The sequence below is a fragment of the Rhipicephalus sanguineus genome, chromosome 7 (assembly GCF_013339695.2).
Source record: "Rhipicephalus sanguineus isolate Rsan-2018 chromosome 7, BIME_Rsan_1.4, whole genome shotgun sequence".
Classification (NCBI taxonomy): domain Eukaryota; kingdom Metazoa; phylum Arthropoda; class Arachnida; order Ixodida; family Ixodidae; genus Rhipicephalus; species Rhipicephalus sanguineus.
The window spans coordinates 59,867,561-59,889,538 of record NC_051182.1 but is presented as its reverse complement, the minus strand read 5'-3'; the positions used below and the strand labels follow the sequence as shown (position 1 = coordinate 59,889,538).

Below are 21,978 nucleotides of genomic sequence, written 5' to 3'. Positions count from 1 at the left end.
TGCTGTAAAATAAGACAAACGATTCAAGAGTACCGTGTACTCAAGTATGGGGAGAGGTGTACAGCTGCCCCTACATTAAAGTTACATACGAATATCTTATTGTTTGTTTGACGTTCGGTACTCGCGTGATATCTCCGACCCCACGGGAAACGCCCTGCAACATGTCGCTGGTTCTGCGAAGTAATTTTTATTTGAACACGTTTTAAATACTCACAAACGAACGGCGACAAAAAAACCACCCTGAGCCGTTACTTTCGCTGCTCGCGCCTATAATGCAACTCGCAATCTCATACGAGAAGTGCTACTAATGCAATCACTTTTGCTCGAGCATATTGAGCGTCGTCAGCACAGGTATCCCTGTACTCGCGCGCTGACGCACTACAACGTGTCGAGATGAAGCGGTCAAGGAGGTTTTAAACAATCCGCCTTTTTGACGACGCCCCTGCGCATGCGCTCTCCCCTAGTGGAAAAGTCGCGAAACTCCCCTTCATCTCGGACGCTTTCGTTCTGGCAATACCGGTTTGTTCCGGACTCCCGGCCCCTACCGAAGCCCTACCAAACCGGCAGAAGAACAGCACAGGAAAATGAAAGAGGCCGATTGATTCATTGATTGCTTTATTTCGTCACAGTACAGTGTACAGGAGGCGGAGGGAAAAGCCGTAATGACGGCTTGAGGGATCCTCCGCCCCCTTTGTGAACAATGGCAGCAGCTGAAAGGACATCACAATATCATACACTTTTTATACATAGCCTTATACAACAAAGAAACCTGCTGCAATCTTCTGAACCCAAATAATTGCTACATTGTTTATACAACAAAAAGAGCCGTTAATTCAGCGACACTTAAATGAGACACATCTATACCTTTGCTAATGTAATTATTTAGAATTCGCGGAAGAGTACATCGAAGCATCTGAAAACCATAATTAGTACGAAAGTAAGGAACGTTCCACATTTCTGTATTTCTAGTTTCATAAGCCTTTTCCTTTAAGCAAAGATTCGCCATATCTGTAAACAAAGAGTTTGAGCGTTTGCAGCTAAGACAGTACTCTCGTAGTAGTCTGTATTGATATAGGTCATTCACCTTGATTATCTTATATTTTTTAAACAGTGGGTCGCTAGGTGCTGGAACTATAGCGTTGTCTTATCAGCCTCAGTATTTTCTTCTGTATTCTCAGTAATTTTGTTAAGTTTGTTTCTGTAGTTGTTCCCCAAACCAAATAGCAATAACTAAGATAGTGAACTAAACAGTGATTTGTATATCAATAACTTCACCGAGTTGGGGATGAGGTACCGGATACGGCTGAATATTCCAGTTATCCGGCTTAATTTAATTGAATGTAATTGACTGGTCATCCCATTGCAAGAACTGGAGAAATATACCCCAAGTACTTTCACTGACGTCACTATTTCTATATCTGAGCCTCTAAATACAATGTTATTCTCCAAAGTCACTTGTTGACCTTTCGAATGAAAACTACGGCTTTTGTTTTAGTTGCATTTATTTTTAACTTATTGTTTACTTGTCCAGTTGCCTACTTCTGTAAGACGTCATTTAGCTTTATTAGAAAGGATAGCATCTGATGCTGATGGGACAAATATACTCGTGTCATCTGCATAGATAATAAACTTAACTTCTGGGGAGATATGGACAATGTCATTAATATATAAAGTGAACAATAAAGGGCCAAGAATGCTCCCCTGTGGTACCCCTGAAATTATATTTTTCTTATCTGATACTAAATCATTTATCGAAACGAATTGACATCTGTGCGCCAGATAGCTTTTAAGTAACATGAGTGGGAGCCCGCGAATGCCATAATGGTTTAATTTTTCAAATAAAATACGTGGTGAATGTAGTCAAATGCTTGTGTGAAATCCACAAAAATTCCGACCACTTAATTTTTTTGTTCGAACTGTTGTAGAATATATTCTTTTTGATCCAGTAGGGCGAGTTCTGTAGACTTGTGGTTTTTGGAAGCATATTTTGATTTTGCAGGACGTATTTGGTGCAAAAACAGGATAAGCGACTAAAATAATTTTTCTAAACCTTTAGAAAATACGGGGAGAATAGATATCGTCGATAATTTGCAACGTTATGCTTGTCCCCTTTTTGTAGAGAGCTATTACGCGTGCCGTTTGCATTTTCGAAGGAAAAACCCCTGTCGAATACAGAGATTGAATATGTGTGTTAGTGCTGGCTGATCAGATCAATAACATATTCACTGGTTTTTATTGCATGCATCGGCGTCGCAGCTGCGACTGTTTTTAAGCCGAAGAAATACTGTGCGGACTACTGGTTCAATAGTACCTGCTAAGAAAAACGTGTTTGTAGGTTTCTGGACCCATAGTTCGGCAAGCAGCGGTGATCTGTCGTTAAAGTCTCTGTAAACGAAGTAATCATTAAAAACATTGCCATAGCCTCTCCACTGACAAAGTTTCCATCATAGAGTACCTCCTTAATTTCTTCTGTTTTTCGGAATGCGGCCCATCAAAGAGTTTATTCTATTCATAAAACATCTGCTCGTTTTGCGCACACAGTAAATGCTTGTATGTGATACAGCTGCTTTGATTTCTTCATTTCTTTACTTAAGGCATTTCGGAACTGCTTGAAAGCAATTTAGGTCCGCCTCGTCCGCGCGGTACGCATGAATTCCGAAATAATCTGTCTTTTTTGTCTAATTTACGTAAGAGTTCGCGTGTCATCCAGGTTCCGACAACCTTTAGGTTTTTTGCGCTGTTTATAAGGGAAGTGTTTTTGTATATACAGTAAAGGATTCTAAAAACGCGTCATAGGCTACATTCGCATCATTTGAGTTTATAAACAGTGTCCCCAATGCAAGTGCCAATCTCTGAACGGAAGGCATCTAAAGGCAGCTGGCGAGACATGCTGATACTATAAGGAATGTCCATTCTGAATTAACGGAGGTGCACCTGTTTTTACAGAACCAACATATCGCCATGTGATCACTAATAGGATACGTACGGACAGCACAGGTCACACACGACAGATCACAGTTTTGTGATAAATAAGTCTATGGTGGTCTCCAAAGACAGAGTAATTCTAGTGGATCTATTTAATATATGTTTTCGACACCGTTGCATGCAATAATAGTTTCAAAGTCACACTTTTTTGTGCTTTCATGCCCCATGTCAACATTGAAATCACCACCTATCTAACAGTGTATTGATGTTGATTTACATATGTAAGAAAACATCCAAAATGCACAAAATCAGACAAGTTACCAATCAGGTGCCGGTAACACACAGCAACTATGACATCTTGAAACTGAACACATAACATCTCGTAATGAGCAGTAACTGAAGTAAACTTTTCGAGCAGTATGCTGTAAAGAATTTTCGAGTAGCATAGTGCCACCACCCCCTCGACGCCTTGGCCGAAAAACAGAGACGTTTTTCATATGAGGTAGTTCAAATTCTTCTGAAATATCCGATTGCCAGGTTTCCGTTAGCATAACTACATCAAAACAACCTTTCATTTGAATAAACAGACACTCGAGTTCATTTACTTCGTTTCCCATTGATTGTACATTTAAATGGAAGCATCGAAGAAAACCTCTTTGTACACTTTCAAACCGCTTCGCTAACTCACGAAGGGCGATATATCCGAGGTCATCCATTTTACAGAGCAGTAAAAAAAAGAAACCAAGGAATAGCACAAAAACAAACATCAATTGTTCAACGCTGACAAGTCATCCTCACACCTGATGACCTGCGCACGTTCTCCACTCTTCCTACGCACCAAGACCTTCCCATTGGAATGCCATGCAAAGTCATAGCCAATTCTCCTAGCCCAGGTTTTAGCTGCTAATAAAAGAGCCCGGGAACGCTTGGTCATGTTCTCAGTTATGTAGACATTTTCTTGTTCCTGCCTCAAGGACTTTCTCTTTTCAAGCCACGTATCTCGAAGGCCCTCGTGGACAAAACGAAGGATCACTCCACGCTCTCTACCTGGCCTTGATGCCATTCTGTGAATAGCGGAAATATCAGCCGGAGCAAGTTCCGTCAAATTCAAGGTTTTCGCAAGATCATTTACCTTGTTTAAAAGATTTTCACCTGCAGTCTCAGGAATTCCATGTATTTCCACATTCAAACGTCGGCTGCGCCACTCGAGGTCATCAAAATCAATCTGAAGCTGGGCGAGACCCTTAGCTGGATCCTCCTTCTCAAGTTTGTCGATCTTGCATTTTATGTTTTTTATTTCCCTGTCTTGCCCGCTCAAGCGTTCCTGAATTTTATCAAAGTGATCCGACAGCAACTGAATTGACCTGTCTATTCCCTCTACCTTTTCATTCAAACTAAGGAGAGAAGTTAATTTCTTGTCTATGTCCATGATCGTAATCTTAAGCTGATCTTATTCTTCGTCAAAAGTGAACCCAGCGCTTGCCCGCCTCTCCTCAACCTCCTCTCCTCCTTGTTTATATCGAAAACAAGCACTTTGCGGGTTGTGCCCGCTTACAGATCAAGTGGTATTGCTCTATTAATATAAACGCTACGTTAACTGTAAAACAAGAGGTCGTTGTTCCCGACGAAAGTAGCACATCGAGCTGAGTCATGATGACTTGGTCACCAATGAAATTTGTTAGGGCGTTTAGGTTTCTTGAGGAAACCAGTAACAGAAAGACTCGTGCTGAACGTGACAGCTCAAAATTCTGGCAGTCAGGGTCAGCTCACTTTGCAAAATTGTGAACTGTTAGACAGGAAACACGTTCCTTACCTGAGATTCGACTTTCAAACTAGAAACTAATACCCGTGTCACACGGGCGCGCGAAAGGTCTTTTACGTAAGCGGTCCTTTTACTATGCTGAAAGACTTTTATGAAGAGCGTTCCCTCGCAGTCACACGGCACCGACGATCCTTTTAGAGGTTCCTTCGAATGCGCTACCGAAAGAGTGGCGCTCGCCCTCAAATCAGAACCAGCGAAAAGAAAATTATGTAAGTCGACAGAAGATGTCCAAATTTATTGTATGGCACGTTTATTAACATATATTTAACAACTCCAGTTGAAAAAGAAAAGGTTCACGCAGTATTATCTTAAGAAGCGTTTGCACAACTGACGGCCTTTATATATAATTGTGGCAACAGTGGGCGTCTGTTTTCCTTGTTAGCGCTCTTGTCTGCCTCACCATGGATGATCGTACGGAGGAAAAAGTGACAATTGCAAGTCTTGTAGCGTACCATCTCTCTCTGGAAAACGAGGCAGACGCGGTGAGCAGACGCGGCGACGGGCTGATTGCACACGGCGTTCGCCTTCCGCGCTCACTCGCGTCCATGCTCGCGTCTATGCGGGCGGCAATAACCCAAACCGTTCGCCCTGTTTACGAGAGTACACAAAAAATAATGTCCTAAATGGTTCTCTTACGCTGCTTAGGACAAATGAATTTATTTTATGGTGAGCACCAATGCACACGTAATAAGAGTTGCCGGTTTTTTTTCACCACTTCATAAATGCTGGCGCCCACTGGTTTCGAGGCTACTCCTTACCGCCGTGAAAGAGTTCGTGAACGCCGTTTCCAGAAAGACCACTTCTGAAAAGGAGATCGCTCTCTGTCGTGTGACCGCGCGCGGAACTCTTTTTCGAAAAAGTCTTCTTGCTTAAAGACTTTTAGTGTCCGTGTGACACGGGTATTACTCCTAGGTGCTCTTTAAACCCCATTTATATGTAATGTTTCGTCCTGCAGCTTTATACAGTTTTCTTCAATATTTCTATTCAAAATCCCTTCTCATGTGGTGCTTCATACATTGGACAGGTGGGGACGCTGGACTGATCTACGTCTCAGAGAGCACCTGAGCTCCTTACAAAGGCACGCCGTACACACACTTGGCGATGCATTGCAAAAGTTGTAATGGATGTTCGCCGCTTTTTGAGGCGAAGCAGGTCTTGTTCGCTCACAAGCACCAGAAGGCAAGGGAAATGGTTGAGGCTGCCTCGATAAAACAGGAGAATGACACGTGGGTTAGCCACTCATCGATACATCTACTACAAGCGGAGTACGCATACCTTAAAAAAAAATCACAGCATATCCACGGAGTGAATGATGATGAGTGGGCGAAGCTGCGGAGGTTCATCAGTAAACCGTGAATCTTCCGTGAATTCTGCCCAGTACATCATCACCGACGTGAGATCGGGCGCGTTTATACTAAAGGTTCGATGAGAGTTATGACGACTTGCAGCTCACTTTAATTTTACATGTACGCTGTGAATTTTCATTGTTTAGAAAACCATTGCTTTAGAAAACATCTGGCGTCTTTCGTTAAGGAGCTGGCGTCTTTTCGTTTTGCTTTAGAAACATCTGCGTTCTTTCGTTTTGCTTTTAGAAACCATCTGGCGTCTTTCGTTGGTTTATTTCATCAATCAACGGCGTTTTGAACAAAATTTTTATTGTTTAATCACGCACAGGAGAAATCTCACCAGGCACTACCTTGGAGGTAAACAATGGCTGCTAATGGGAATGAGAGACAGAAGAAGTCGGCTTTTAGCTAACACTTACACTTCTACTTCTACTAACGTTTCCTACTGGAACATGCCAATGGCTGCTAATGGGGAATGAGAGACAGAAGAATTCGGCTTTTAGTTAACGCGCACGCTGCGAATTTTTTATTGTTCAACAACGCACAGGAAAGATCTCCCACCAGCACCACCTTGGAGGTCAAAGCGTAAGACTGGTTACGCACTACGACTACGACTACGAGGGACGAACGGGTGCCGCCTTAAGGAGCTTCGCCCCTAAAAAAAACATGCGAGAACTTCGATTCGTAGTTCTGTATATAGCCCACGTTTTTTGGTTTCACGCAAGTTGTTACAGCCTGTTTGATTCTGTTTTGGTTTTGTTTCTTTGGTTTTTCAAGGACGTTCACGTGATGCCAGATTCGTGTTGTCATTGCCAACTATAAGATGCGGATTTTCTTTTCATTAAACCGTAGTTCCCAGTTAGCGCCTGTCCTGTGTGTTCTTTACTGTGTCCTGTTTTCGTCGCGCTTCGCTTCGACATGAATCTATACCAACTCGCCCAGTACTCAACGTTACGTAAGAGAGAACGACTCGTGCCGCCGCTGAGTATCACAAGTGCCTCGACCTCGTCTCTAAGAATGTAACTGAATAGGTTATGGGAACCACAGAAATCAAGAGACACTGTATAGCAGTGTTTTTCGGGGTACACTGCCGACATCGTTAACAGTGTTTGGCGAATGGCGATGCAATTTATCAGTGACGTGTTTTTGTAGACAGCATGATAGCGTAACGAGAGAAAGAGAGAAATAAGTTCAGGTGCCCTCCTCCTAATGGGAGAATGAGGGCAAGTGTCGTGTGCGTGCCTGACGTCCTTCTTCCTTCCTTTCTTCCTTTCCTTCCTTCCTTTCCTTCTTTCCTTCCTTCCTTTCTTCCTTCCTTTCTTCCTTCCTTTCTTTCCTTTCTTCCTTCCTTTCTTCCTTCCTTCCTTCCTTCCTTTGTTTCTTTCTTTCTTCGTTTGTTTCTTTCTTTCTTCCTTTCTTCCTTTCTTTCTTTCTTCCTTCCTTCCTTTGTTTCTTTCTTTCTTCCTTGCTTTCTTCCTTCCTTTCTTCCTTTCTTTCCTTTCTTCCTTTCTTCCTTTCTTCTTTCTTTCTTCCTTCCTTTCTTTCTTCCTTCCTTCCTTCTTTCCTTCTTTCGCACTGCTCAATGCTGCCTCGTACTTCATGGCAGGAGGGAGCTATACCAACAAGCCCACAGTTATCGAGCTCTTTCCTAACTGTTTCCTTTTTCCGTGCCGGGAATGGGACCTTCATCCACGTGCTTAACAGCGAAACACTTCAGTTGCTACGGGCAACAACGACGGTAATGCGTTCATATCCAAGTAGCAATGAAATGTGGCAACGTGAAATGACAAATCACCGAATTGACAAGATCAGCCTTTCGTATCGGAAACGGCTGATCGCCGACAAGCCCACAATCGAGAAAGCATCAATTATTAGAAAACGGCGCATACAAATAGCCCGCGCCTCCACCACTGTGAAAGAGGCAGGACGACCGGACCAGATAACGCCAGCAGAACCGTTTATTCCGCAGTGTCTGCTTCGGCACACGACACCCAAAGTCCCTAAAATACAGTGACCTGTTAACACCAAGAAGAAAAAAAATCGCAGCATATCCACGTGGTGAATGATGATGAGTGGGACGAAGCGAACTCGCGCTGCAGCACGGCGATGGCATTGGCGCGAGCGTGGTCCTTCCTGATGGAAGATATTGTTACTAGATTGTTTGAGAACCACAATCTGTTGCACACACCGCAAGTATGGCCGAAACTGTTATCAAGGAAGTCCCGCTGGAAGCGCGCGTCGGCGCCTTCGGGCAGAGCCCGCCTGATGCGTTTTGCAGCCACTTCGCGTGCTCGCACAGCCTCGGGCTCTGCCTGCCGGTACGCGCGCTTTCTCGCCGCTTCACGGTCCTTCACATTTTGAAGATCCGATTCGCGCCGCAGCCGTGCAGCTTGTCGAGCAGCTTCGGCCTCGCGGGCTCGAACGGCGGGGTCTTCTTGCCGCAGCCCTGCAGCTTGTCGAGCAGCTTCGGCTTCGCGGGCTCGAACGGCGGAATGTGCTTCGCGGCGTCGACGTACAGCTTCGGCCTCGCGGGCTCTCACCTCAGGATTCTGTCTGCGAGCGCGCGCTGCCGCCGCCTTCCGTGCCCTCCGTTCCGCAGCCTTGTCTTCCATCTGGCGACTCCGAGCTAAAGAGAAAGCGTGCCAAGAGGGAGCCTCACGGCGCGTTACTTCTGAAATGTTTTCTTCGGGTGTCGTTGAAAACACGAGAAGTAGTAAAGAAGAAAGAACGCCACACAGGCGAACACGCACGAGAGTGTCACTCGTCAACGTCGTCTTCTTCTTCTACTGTATACCAGAACGCGCGCTTCTCGCGACCTAGAGGTGGCTACTACAACGCTACAAACAAACGGAGGATGGACAGACCCACGGCATAAGGAGCTTCTCCCCTAAAATAGCGATGATGATGGCTATGTACAAGTGAGAACGATGAAGTACGTGAAATGTGCTTACAATACGCATATGACCAGCGCACTTTCGAGGGACGCATTTCTCTACGCTCGCCGGCGCCCGGTTTTTAGCGTACGACGCCGCCACTAAAATCGGAGTTATAAAAGCTTCGCGTAAAAGTTAGGCGATAGCAATGATGTCACGCAGCCAGCCTTGACAAGCCAGTATTGTCGGCCCAAGAAATGACCTCTGTAGCGATGAGTACTGGCCGAGTATGCGCGTCTGTGCTGCCGTAGGTTTCGCCGTCTGTCTTGCCAGGGCACCTTGTAGGGCCGAATTTCTTGACGCTAGCCGGCGCCGGGGTTTTCGCGTACGCCACCGAATTCGTGAGCTATAAGAAGCTTCGCTTGAACAAGAACTTTATGCAGAACGACAGTGTGGCCACTTTCTGCACACTGCAGTGAGTGGTCTCCTCAATTCCGGGAGTCCAACGGCGTTTACCTGCCCTTCTCGCTCGGCAGACCAACTGGTCCGTCGAGTTTACAGCGTGATGATGCGGATGTGAACAAAAAAAATGAAAAAAAAAACCGCAGCAAGAATGAGAGGGCACGACAAGAACGTATAACAACGAAAAAAACGTTATGGCGATGATATCAGAATGGCTACTGGCCCGTCTTTCCTTGGCTCGTTTAGCATGACGCTCCGACCCTTCGCTTTTAAATCAAGCAAGACGTACGCGCTGCGTAAGTTGGCCTAAGCGAAGCTGGGATGAGGTGGCTTCCGTGACTGAGCGTCTTCGAGGCACATATGACGTACAAGAGGCTTCACACGAAAGGTTTCTGATAGCGTAGCGACGCTAACCTCACGTATTTCTTTCTAAATCGCAAATAAAACAAAACGTGCAACTCTCACGACAAGATGAGTGAAACGCCAGTAAGATTAGTGTCCGCACAGAGGAAGCGTACACGTACCTTGTTGTACTCGTAGTGGATGGGCTTGACGCAGACGGCGAGCTCGCGGTCCTCGGGCAGCCGGCTGTCGAAGTCTTCGTCCTTGCGGTGGACGGCCATCAGGTTGCGCGGCATGCTGCGGTCGTTGAGGCGCTGCACGGCCACCCACAGGGGCACCTCTCCGGTCACGCCCGCCGGCAAAGGGCAGAGGAGGAAGAAGGCGCTGTAGCGCAGGTTCCAGTTTTCGCGGATCAGCTTGTTGGAGGCGAGCACGGTGGCCGATTGGAAGGCGCCGTCATCGTCGCCGCCCACCACGCGCCAGAAGAGGCGGCACACGACGCGGTCCGTGAGCCTCGTGCGCGCCGCAGCGATCACGCGCACCATGCGCACACGGCGCGCGTCCAGGTACGCCGAGAAGACGTAGAAGCGGTCGTTGGTGCGCCGCACCCTCTGCCAGCGGTCGCCGCGCGTCTCGGCGAGATCGACGAGCGTGCTCATGTTGACGTCGCCCGGGAGGTCGCTCCCGCCCCCGTCGGAGCCGCCGCCCGGGAACAGGCCGGAGTCGCCCCGGTGACCGTCGTCTACGGCCTGCGAGTAGATGGACACTAAGAGATCGTGGCCCGCACAATGTAAGGATTCTGTTCAATGTAAGGGTTTTTGCTAAGCGTACACGACTCCACCGCAGCTCTCCTTCAACTACGAAGTGGCAACGTGTACCTTATACTTAATGTAGGTAATTAGGGCTATCCAAATAATTAGCGAAGTTGCTTTTCAAAAATCTGCCTTGCTGCCGATGTCTACCCACAAAGTGACGTAGCATATCTACATAACGGCAGTGGTATATTCCACGTGTAGTGTGGAAGCTGCAGGTTGCCGGTGGATCTAGCCGCGCGAGATTTGCAGGCAACTGCCCCGCCCGGTTTCCTCCTTTTAGACTACGTTGAAAACATTTGTTTTAAAAGTGAAGTGCCGGCAGGCGCGCGCTGCATGACGCAACAATGTACATGCACACGTGACCGGTGATGAGTGACACTCATATTGGGGTGTGGTGGGGTGAACGGGGACCTGGAACAGCACCGTACGCGGGATAGCTCATATGCCGCCGGCATGTGCACTGTATTCCAGGTGTAGGCATTCACCTGGAAGAGGCTGTCCAAGATGCCCGGTTCCAGTGGGTCGAGTCCCCTGTTGGGCGCGTCAGACACGAGCTGCGTGAGGAAGAGGCAGCCGAAAAGCAGCAGGAACACCAGCGCCATGTACACGGACAGGAAGCGACGGTCCACCGCCCGACGGCTGCTGCTGGTGTACGAACCGGCGCCCACGCCACCTCGGTGCCTGCGCAGGGCGAATGTGCCACATCATCGCACTTTTCGTATCAAGTTCTTTGGGTCTCGCGTGCCAAAGGCAAGAGGCCTTTATGAGGCACACGATATAATGAGGGATTCCTGAAGAATTTTGACCGCATGGGGGTCTTTAACGTGTACCTAAATATATAACAAGAGAATTCGTTACTGAGCTATAGTTGGTTCATAATGTCAAACTGCAGAGCGCAAATTAGGTACGTGACATAGCTGTGCATCCTGTGCTGTGTGTGTTCTTCCATGTCCCGAATCTAATTTCAGCTCTGCTATTTACCACTGAATATATAACTGCACATGCGTCTCTGGCATTTCACCCACGCAGAAATTACTGCGTCCTTGTGCTTAACAGAGCAACGCCGTAGTCGCTAGTCAACAACGGAGGGTACATGTGACGCAATGAAGAATTCCATATTATCCACCCTCCCTGTATCCGCAATCCTACATTGTAAGATCCCATATAAACCGATCATACAGTACAGTGGTATGGGGTAGTCATGAGGTTTTTTCCTTGTATATGGTGACAACGAGCTACCGGGGGCAGAAGTGTCTAGCGCGCGAGGTTCACGGCCTCGACGAAAAGTCGAGATTTGCACAGCCTCACGACACAGCCCATAATTGTAATTTTCAGCCTGTAGTACTTTTCGCGACCTACAACGTTATCCAAAAATATTTATGTATGTATTGTAGCGTTCCTTCTAGGAACTAATACATAAAACACATGGATTCAGTCAGACGGGTGTCGTCCGCCATTTTATTCCAAACTTCTTCTTCCTTCCCCTCTACCCCTATTACACTTCATCTTCTTCCGTGCGCTTATTGCAGACCGCTTCACTCTTCCTGACTTCTTTGATTACACCTCCTGGTGTAATACTTAAATACGTTGCCAATGGAAGCACACTCTCTTTGACCCGAGGCTGCAGTGTACCACACGTTCTTCAATATCCCGCGTTGAGATGCGGTCTTGACAACTTGGAACGGTCCGTAATATTTAGCATTTGAAGGTGCAACTCCTTTTCTTACAAGAACATAGTCGCCAGGCAGAATGTGTGGTATGTCACTATTGTGCCTTTTATCAAAGTTCCTCTTCATCCGGCGCTTATATACTTCTTGACCTTCGGCACTTTTCTCTGCTTCAGTAAGTTGGAGCTTTTCTAGGAGGCCTAGTTCACGATCTGCAGGCAGTATGGGTGCTGTTCCGGTTGTAGCAAAATGAGGACTGCAGCCTAAACCCGTGGTGTATGAACGGTTGTGGTGCTTCACAGCGGCTTCAAGGCAGCACTTCCAGCCTCCGCGAAAGTCTGGATACATCTTCAAAAACTGTTGATGTCCCGTATGGCCCGTTCTGCTAATCAGTTCGCTGCAAGGTGGTACGGAGAAGAATACTTAATAAGTATTCCTCGGTCATTAGCCCATCTTGTTAGCTTGGCACTACGGAAAGCAGGACCGTTATCGCAGACTAGTGTCTTGGTGTGCTTAAAACACGCATCTGTGAGTAGATTGATGACGCTGTTCGCATCTTCTTACCCTGCTTTAGCCACGATTGTTCTTGTGCATTCGTCAATGTAAAGCAGAAAAGCTTGCGTTCGCATGACTCCTTCCCCCTTCTTCTTAATCTCTGCAAAGTCTAAATGAACCACTTCAAACGGTACTTTTGAATATTCGGGGTTCGTCATAACATCCGTCGACTGCTTGTACTTCACTTTGTTTACTTGGCAAAGATGGCAGGTCCGGATATAATTAGTGACGTCCTTTTTCATACCTGGCCATGTGAACCTCATAAGCAATTTCTTGTATGTGCGCCAGAAGCCATCGTGTCCACCTGATCCAGGGGTGTCATGGTAGAGATGAAGAATCTTTTGAACCAGGGTGGGTGGTACATAGTACTTTCCATTAATAAACTGCAGATTTTCTGTACCTTCCCATAGCTTAATATGATTGATCATTTCTGGATTTTCACTGGACCATGAACAAGCAATCTAGACAGTGCATCAGCATCGGTTAGAAGCGGGCCAGGACGGTGCGAAACGGTGAAATCAAACTGTTGCAGATAGTTGACCCATCTCGCAATGCGTCCTCTTGGCTGTGCCATATTCAAAAGTTGTGTCAACGCCTGGTGGTCCGTGAATAGCATGAACTTAGCCCCTTCAAGGTAAGTTCGGAAATACTGAACTGCTTTTAAGACTGCCAGCGCTTCCTTTTCTGTAGTAGAATAATTAAGTTTAGCTGGTTTCAACGTGTAGCTGTAGTATCCCACCACGTAATGCTTCGTTGGATCAGCCTGTTTTGAGGGTTTCTGGTACAAAACTGCTCCGGTCGCGTAGTGTGATGCATCCGTATTCAGTACGAAAGGCAGAGAAAAGTCCGGTATGCGCAGGATGGGATCCGACGATATTAGCTTTAGAAGCTCGTAATAGACAGCTTTGCACTCCTCATTCCATTGGAAGGGTGTGTCTTTTTGGGTTAAACGTGTGAGGCACCGTGTCTTCAGTGCGTAGTCCTTGATAAATGCCCTGAAGTGTCCTGCGAGGCCAAGGGAAAACACGCAGAGAGTGCACATCATAAGGTTTTGCCAGCTGAGAAATTCTTTCTACTGATTCCCGTTTCGTGCTTTTAGTACATCCGTCAAACACCCTTCCGAGAAATACAACTTTGTCTTCAAAGAAAGCACTTTTCTTGAAATTGACTTTGAGTTGAGAAAGACTCAAAGCTTGAAGAACTTTTGAAAGATGACCCCGGTGCTCCTCTTTTGTCTTTGAATACACGATGATGTCATCAATGTAGACGTTGCAGAATACTCCCAAATAAGGTTTCAGAATATCAGTCATAATTTTCTGGAACCATGCCGGAGAATTTTTCCAACCAAATGGTAGGCGGTTGTACTCAAACAAGTCAAAAGGGGTTATAAATGCGGTGTACTTTTTCGTTTCTTCCGTGAGTGGGATTTGCCAAAACCCCTTGCAAAGGTCTATTCTTGAAAAACAATGGCAACCACCAGTCTCGTCAATGATATCGTCGATCCTCGGCATTGGATAAGGTATCAACTCTGTTTGATGGTTAAGAGCCCGGTAATCTGTGCAGAGTCTGAACGTTCCATCTTCTTTGGGGGCAATAGTTATGGGAGAAGCAAATGGGGAAACAGAAGGGCGGATAATACCAGCCTCCAACATTTCTTGCAACTCCTTTTTCAGCCAGACCTTTTTATCTCTTGACATGCTATAAGGAACTCTGCGCACAACTCTTTTGTCACTAAGTTCGAAAGGGACGACGTGAGATTTCATCGCCGGAGGGTAGCTGCCCATGCACGTAAGTTCTGGGTACTTTCGTTTAATGTCCTCCTGGTCGAAAATCATCCTTGTTTTGTTAGGCGCTCCATGGAGATCCTCTGGTCCGACTTTATCCTCAACCATTAGTCTGTCATCCCAATAGATATTTATCTTAAGCTTCTTCATGTCTGGACGGGACAAAAGAAAATCGTAGCTGACGTCAGGAATGGCCAATACGTCAGTGGTAATTGATTGTCCTTGAAATTTAATGGTTAGGGTAATCCACTCATTATGCGTGCTCACGGACCCATCGTAGGCTTGCACTCGCAATGCTCTACCAGTATGCAGCCGGCCGCCATCCACTCGACTCTTATTGATGATAGAGACAGAAGCCCCACTATCAACAAGGGCCTTCATTTCAGTGCCGTCTACGCTGATAGGGGCGTAAAGTAACGTGGATGATATCAAGTAAACTGTCTCGGTGTAGGTTTTTGCTTGGGGCTTGTCATCGAACGTAATTAGCTCACATGGAAGCTCTGCCTCGCTTAACGCCGAAAATTGCCCCTGCTCATTGTTCCGCTGGTGAACACTTCCGCGATACTCGTTATCAGGCTCAGATGGCAGAGTGAACGCTTCATTGTCACATTGGTTCGAAAGATCAAGGGCTTGTGTACCACCTTGCTGTTCTCGCGAAGAAAATGTGGTCACTGATGTCTGTATGCATCGCAGAAGTTCATCAAATGATCGTGGATCACTTATTTGTACTTGACTGCGGACGTTGACTGAAAAACCTTGCGTTACCAAAGCTACAACTGCAGACGACGGGAGCCTTGGTTCTGCAGAATGCAGTAGGCGGCGCTTTTCAAGACAGTACTCCAGCAAAGAGCCAGACGTGTATGTGTAGTGTAGTGCCGCATCCCATCTTTCTACAGCATTGCCTTGGAAACACGCCAAAAAGTTGCTCTTCCACCTTTCCCAACACATTGGTGCTCCATCGATAAGGTGCAAATCGTACCACTTTCTTGCGATGGCACCCAAATAACGGCGCATGTTCAGAATCTTCGTGTCGTCACTTTTCCACATATTCCTTTCGCATGCATACTCAAAAAACCACATCCAATGACCCGCATTTTCCGAGTCTCCTTCAAAAAGGTCAGGTTCTACAACCTCTCGTTGTGGTTTTTCCTGGCTAAGCGACTTGACCAATGATCCCATTATTTCAGCCTGTTGCATCATGCACCATTGTTGTCGCTCAATAGCAGATAAAACGCTGCTCACCTCCCCGGAAGCCGTTTCCTGCTTGAAGGTGCCACGGCGACTGGGTTCCAGAATGAGTTCGCTCAGGGTCTGGAGCTGCAGATTCACTTTCACCGATCCTGTTTGCACGAGGGCTTGACGGCTCATCGAAGCTTCTCGCAGTACCCTGTCGATCAGTCCGGTCGAGCTAACTTCGCGAGGAATGTCCATCGCTGGCTCACCGTGGACTTGGTACCGTGTGAAAACAAGAGGCTCCGATGAAGCCTCGTCGATGAAATAGGTAACCCACATTTGCGGTCTTCGCAAGCTGTCGGCTGCGCCAAAATGTAGCGTTCCTTCTAGGAACTAATACATAAAACACATGGATTCAGTCAGACGGGTGTCGTCCGCCATTTTATTCCAAACTTCTTCTTCCTTCCCCTCTACCCCTATTACACTTCATCTTCTTCCGTGCGCTTATTGCAGACCGCTTCATGTATGTATGTATGTATGTATGTATGTATGTATGTATGTATGTATGTATGTATGTATGTATGTATGTATGTATGTATGTATGTATGTATGTATGTATGTATGTATGTATGTATGTATGTATGTATGTATGTATGTATGTATGTATTTACATATACTGCTATCTCAATAGACGAGACATAGTAGGAGAGAGTACAGTAGATCAAACAACCAACATACACTGCATTAGAAACGTAGTACAAAATGTTAGGTAATTATTTCCCAAGCTGCTAATTTGGCTTTTCCCGCAAAGTACCATCTAGGTTGCTCCAAATGTCAACAACGCTTGCGAAAAAGAATACTTCAAACAATTTACAAATGGTTGGAAAGGAACAATATTAAGTGGGTGAGATCGGCGCGTGGCACGCCCACTGGAATGAGTGAAGGAAATAGGTACTTGAATACAACCGCGGCTGTGTACAGTCTTATGCAGCGATGTGATACGCTCAAGCGTGCGTCGATGAGCCAGGTGTTTATCGATAATGCGCATGATTCAGACGAGGGAGAAAAATTGTGGTCGTATCGGCGGAAAATTAACCATGTTGTTTTCGTTTGTACGGCCTCAAGCTTATGTATGCCATGTGCAGCGTAGGGTGACCATACCACTGAGGCGTATTTTAGTAGTGGTCTAACAAGGGATTTATAAGCGGTCAACTTGCAGTCCTTGGTAGAGTAACCGAGGGTGCGTTTTAACTAGCATAGTTTCCCAAGTGCCCAAGCGCAAATTGTTTCAATGTGAAGGTGCCTCTTTAGGTTTTGAGGGACGCTAACTCCAAGATATTTGAAGGTACGGACAGAATTTAGGTAATGCCCATTGTAACTAGCTTTTTATTAGTAAAGGCCATTTTTACAGCTTTCGGTAGTTCATACTCATTTGCCACGTGGTTCTCCAACTACAAAAGGACGAAAACACATTGTTAAGACGAAAATGCATTGTTAAGAACCTCTTGATCACGTCTATTAGTTAGACTGGTATAAAGCAAGCAGTCGTCAGCGTACAATTGCAGTTTCACTGGTGTGTCCGTAATGGGATGTGTGACATAAAAAATGTAAATAATGATGCAAGTATTAATGTAAATAAATTAGAAATGTCGTAACATTAACAGAGCAGTTTTTCGCGTGTTCCGTGAGAAATGTGTTGCGAAAACTTTTGTCCTTGACAGTGTCGCATGCGCATACAAATTTGTAAAAAAATAACACTAATTGGTTTTTGATCTCTGTGTCGTCACAGACGACGAAAAGCGCCGTTGAAATCTGGGCCTAAACCATCGAGGAGCTCGAACATTCGGCAACTCAAACGCTGGTCAAATTGTACATTCGCCAAATCAGACTTCGGGCATAAACAGACTTTGGCAATAACCAAGCTTTGGGCACAGCGACACTTTGGGCACAACGACACTTTCGGTAAATCAGGCTATGAGCAAATCAGGCGTTGGACAAATAAAACCTCGGGAAATCTAACTTGTATCAACCTGATTTCAGCTTGACCAACTACGAGCCAGCCAATAACGGTAAAAAATGTTTTTTTATTTCGTTTGACAGCAGGCTCAGGTCCCACTACCGGGCGTTAACCCTGTTTTCTTTTTAACTTTCAACATGTTTAGCTTTATCGCGAGCAGCAAAAGCACGCGTGCGTTTACCTTGCACAGTGCGGTATTACAATACAAGGGCCGCTTGGACGGAAGAGTTCATCCCACATGTCATGCTTTTCTCGGCTCCACTGACGGATTTAGGTTGACTTTACTTGGCTTAGAATCGAGTCTCCGAAGTGTGTCTTTCTCGTTTCGAGCAACAGTCGAGAAGCACTACATACGAAAAATAGATCTGCACTTGTCTGGGCCCCAGTTCAGACTTCAAGCCTCTACGTCACAGTGAACCTCGTTTTTCTGTACTTGTACGTACGTGGTGTGCGTGTGCGTGCGTGCGTGCGCGCGTCCCCTTCGCCTAGACGTTGTAACGATGGAGACAGAAAAAAAAAAGATGTGTCCGACGGGGAGGCATGTCCAGAAGCGTAAACGGTTCCACCTGCTTCGTTGACGTTGAGCCCTCGGGCAACGCCATGCCTGTCAGCTAGCACCGAACGCGTGCCGCAGTTTCATCAAGGCCGAGGAGACGCTGAGCAATATAAACGTCAGCGGGATAAACGGACGTCGACGCTGACGGCTCGCGGGGTTATTGGAAACTCGTTCCACGGCGACCAGTAATACGACGCGTCCCGAAGTTGTAATACTACTTAAACTAAGATAAACAAATAATCGAGTCTCGTTCCAGCGAGTCCTTCCCTTTTCTTAATTAAACTTTTTATTCTTCTCCGCAGTTGGCGCTGTCGGAACTAGGCAACACGCGGTTTTATGGGTGTCTCGCAAATTTTCCTTCAGTTGTGCATTCTGAAAGTAAAAAATGCAAACTGAACCAATAAATGGGACGACGAGACACGGCTCGTCCAATTCTTCGCACTATTTTAATTTCCAGACTCTCTTTCAACACTCTGCAGATAAGAGAAACTGAGGTGCGCGTGAAGGGGATGCAAGATGTGTATTTGAATGTAACCTTTGGTCCTACTTTTTTAACCTAGACTAGACACCATATCTTTGTGTAGAGGAGTGCTAGCGCGATTTTTATCCTAGAACTATACGTTTGCGAAGGTAGCATTGCTGGGTTCGCTGTAACGCACTGCAGTGCGCGACAAGGCCGATACTTTCATTGCAATGAAGGTGCAGCCGGTCTTCAGCGCTAAAACATCCGACCCGACCCGAGCAGACCATCCCAGCGTCTGTGACGTCACACTGAGTTGAAATTCCATCATGGCATCACCACCGATTCTCAATTTTTTTTCGTTATCTTTTTCGGCTCACCACGTAACCTGTCATCAAGGTCGGTTTGCATTTGGAGAAGCGTAATTTACTAATCACGGTTGACCAAACGTTTCTCTCTAAGACCCATCAGTGTCTCATTCGGGTTCTCCCCGCCGCGCGAGGGCTATTTTTTAACGGAAGCAAAACATATTTCTTTGACCTATAACATGCTATATTCATTCGTAGGGTATAAAATGACCAACTCAAGCGCAGCACGGACGCACACAACATGCTTAACTAACAATCACGCATCGTGGCAGTCATTTGGATTGTCTAGAATTTGGTCAGTGTCCCGGATGAAGATTAAGATCACTTTTATTGCGCGCAAAGCAACAGTCCTGAAAACTGGCCATCGTATCATGTGTCAGTGGGTTCCAGGGCACTGCGGTCTGCAGGGCAATGAGCAAGCCGATGCGGAGGCAAAGATGTCCCATGATAACGCCAGAGTACTAGCTATCCCCTTTTCCCGACCGGATACTAACACCGTAGTGTACACACTCCTGAGTGAGACTACAGCAGCATATTGGTCTTTACCAAGCCATCGTCACCGCCGGCTTCACGAACTTGACCCAAATATGAGTGTTAGAATCCCACCAACCATGAAAATGTGTATTACAAGCTTATTTCACCGACTACGACTAGGTGTGGCATTCACTCGCCTTTACCTACACCTTATCGGCCGAGCCGACAGTCCCAATTGCGAGATGTGTGGCACTCCTGAGACTATCGAACACCTCCTGTGCGTCTGCCCACGATACCTCACGCAAAGAAATTCAATGGGGGCCGCCTTGTTGTCATCGAAGCCACAAGTTTCAGAAAAAGTTCTGTTGGGACCACCACCATGTCATCAGCTCGACATTCTGAAAGCGCTGAACATGTTTTTGCGCGATACAGAGCTCGACGAGAGACTGTAAATAGTTTATGGACATTCAAGGACTTACTTCGTCGCCCCTTTTCTCCATCATCATCCCCATCTACTCTCCACTCTCTATACTACCACTCTCCCCTTTCCTACTGCTGAGTAGCAGGCCAGAACATTGATTCAGGCCGACCTCTCAGCTCTTCTGCCATAATAAACCTTTTCTCTCAAAGCAACAGTCAGCGAAAACCGGTCTACAGTAACATGGGCACTGGTATGCCAAATAGACAGTAAGAATTTGCATGGATGTACCAGCTGATCACGCTCGCACATTTCAGTGACGTCAATCGCGCTGCTTGTTCGACCTACGGAATGTCTTGGCAAATATACTATCTGGGGTTTAACGACCCAAAACCATGATGTGGTTATGAGGGACGCCGTAGTGGAGGGGTCCGGGAATTTCGACCACCTGGGGTTCTTTAACATGCTCGCAAATCTAAGTACACGGGCTTCTTGGCAAATATTACTAACCGAAAACTGTGCTGAAAGCTATTGGTAATCAGCCAAAAACAGTGCTTCAGATAGGAGCAACTTACGTTCAATTTCCATTAAACCTAGCAATTACACGAGCAGAGAAAACAAACACTTAGGACTCGACCGTAATCCTGCTAGTATACGGCTCTGTTAAAGGTTAAGAAACATTGCATCGTGCATTGGTTAGTGGTACTCTTATTGAATACAATTCTTAGTTTGTTACCGAAAGTAGCTGCGAGGCTGGAAAATATTTAACTCGAAGTGGTCGCCACGTAGAACATACTAGTGGCCCCTTGCATTCGATATGGAATGCGCAGTAAGATTTGATCAAAGCTTAATGCGAACAACAATAACTAGTTCAGCGCTTGAATGACTGGGACACAGGAAGAACACAACACGAGCGCTAACCTGTGTCCTTCCTGTGTCCCCGTTCTTCAAGCACTTCACTGTTATTACGTCGCACCAACAACGCCGAACATCAGCAGTGTACAACAAGAGGAGAGCAGAATGAGGACATTAAACGCAAGCGCTGCACCCATGTCTTCCTGTTGTCCTGGTCTTGCGTTCTTCTTGCCTCAATGACGTCATACCACTATGTCCGAAGAATCACGTTAGACAATGGTAACATATCCGACCTGTGGTAGGCGCCGAGGTACCCTCCGTAGCCGGGCGGTCTCTTGCGCGTAGCCATGATGGCGCTTCCGGCGTTGTAGTCCGGGTACGGGGAGGACCAGGGCGACTCCGCTCCCGCCTGGTACAGCACCCGGTCGTGGGTCGTGCAGCACTGGGGTGGCGGCGGCGGTGGCTGCGCGGTCGGGGTTGAGCGGCGGTGGTAGCACTCGCTGTGTTGGCACGACGTCGTGCTGGTTTCGTCGTGTCCGCCGCGTCAAGGTTGTTGTCCCTGGGTGCACACCGGCGTTAGCAGCGACTGGTCTGCCACGGCTCCGTACAGCGCCGCTGGCGACGACAGATCGCTGCGTCGCTGCTGCAGTGTAGCTCTCTCACTCTCTATCTCGCTGCCGAGTGCACACCTGCGCATGCGCAAGAAACGGTGCTTCTTGTCACATAGTTCGTATGCGTGGACAATCAAGCGCAAAACGGGCGTATCTGGGTTTTATGCGGCATTTATAGTTATATTCCGCGTATGCAGTGATCGAGCGACGCATTTGCCAAGCACATTCCGGATTTCTTTTCTTATTCTTTTTTTTGACCAGCTGGCAAAAACGAGTGTTTCACACTCGTCGTCATGGCTACGAGCGGCGCTGGCTAACACTCCTAGGCTCACATGCTCAGAAATACCCAGTAATGTGGACGGGAGGGCGACCTCCGCTGCAGCTCAATTGGTATAGGGTATCGGACGTGTTATTTGAGGTTGTAGATTCGGCCCCTACCAGTTGTCTTTTCATCC

At 46.7% G+C, this 21,978-nt stretch overlaps 1 pseudogene; it reads right to left on the bottom strand.

Annotated features, from left to right (window-relative positions):
* Nucleotides 1-21,547, bottom strand: part of LOC119398713 (uncharacterized) — a 30,070-nt pseudogene extending 8,523 nt beyond the window's left edge.
* Nucleotides 21,548-21,978: the final 431 nt, after the last annotated feature.